This window comes from Lupinus angustifolius, unplaced genomic scaffold (assembly GCF_001865875.1).
Source record: "Lupinus angustifolius cultivar Tanjil unplaced genomic scaffold, LupAngTanjil_v1.0 Scaffold_118, whole genome shotgun sequence".
In the NCBI taxonomy this organism is placed as follows: domain Eukaryota; kingdom Viridiplantae; phylum Streptophyta; class Magnoliopsida; order Fabales; family Fabaceae; genus Lupinus; species Lupinus angustifolius.
Window position 1 is genome coordinate 1,365,517 of NW_017724979.1, and position 368 is coordinate 1,365,884.

Consider the following 368-nt stretch of genomic DNA (forward strand, 5'->3'; position numbering starts at 1 on the left):
ATTCCACAATTGCAGTCACTTTTGGTTGCCATTTCCTGTCAAGACAACGTAAAACTTTATTAGTTAATTCTCCTTTGGCAAAAGATTTATCTAGAGCAACTAAATGATTCACAATATGAGTAAATCGCTTTTGCATATCACTGATTGATTCGCTAGGTAACATGCGAAATAACTCATACTCGTGGGTCAGCATATTCAATCTAGCGCGCTTGACTTCGCTGGTGCCTTCGTGAGTCACTTGTAAAGTGTCACACATTTCTTTTGCATTTTGACACTGCGAGACCCTAAAAAACTCATCATAGGATAGGGTTGATGTGATGATGTTTTTGGCGCGTAGGTTATGCTGGACCCTCTTGCGCTCATCATCG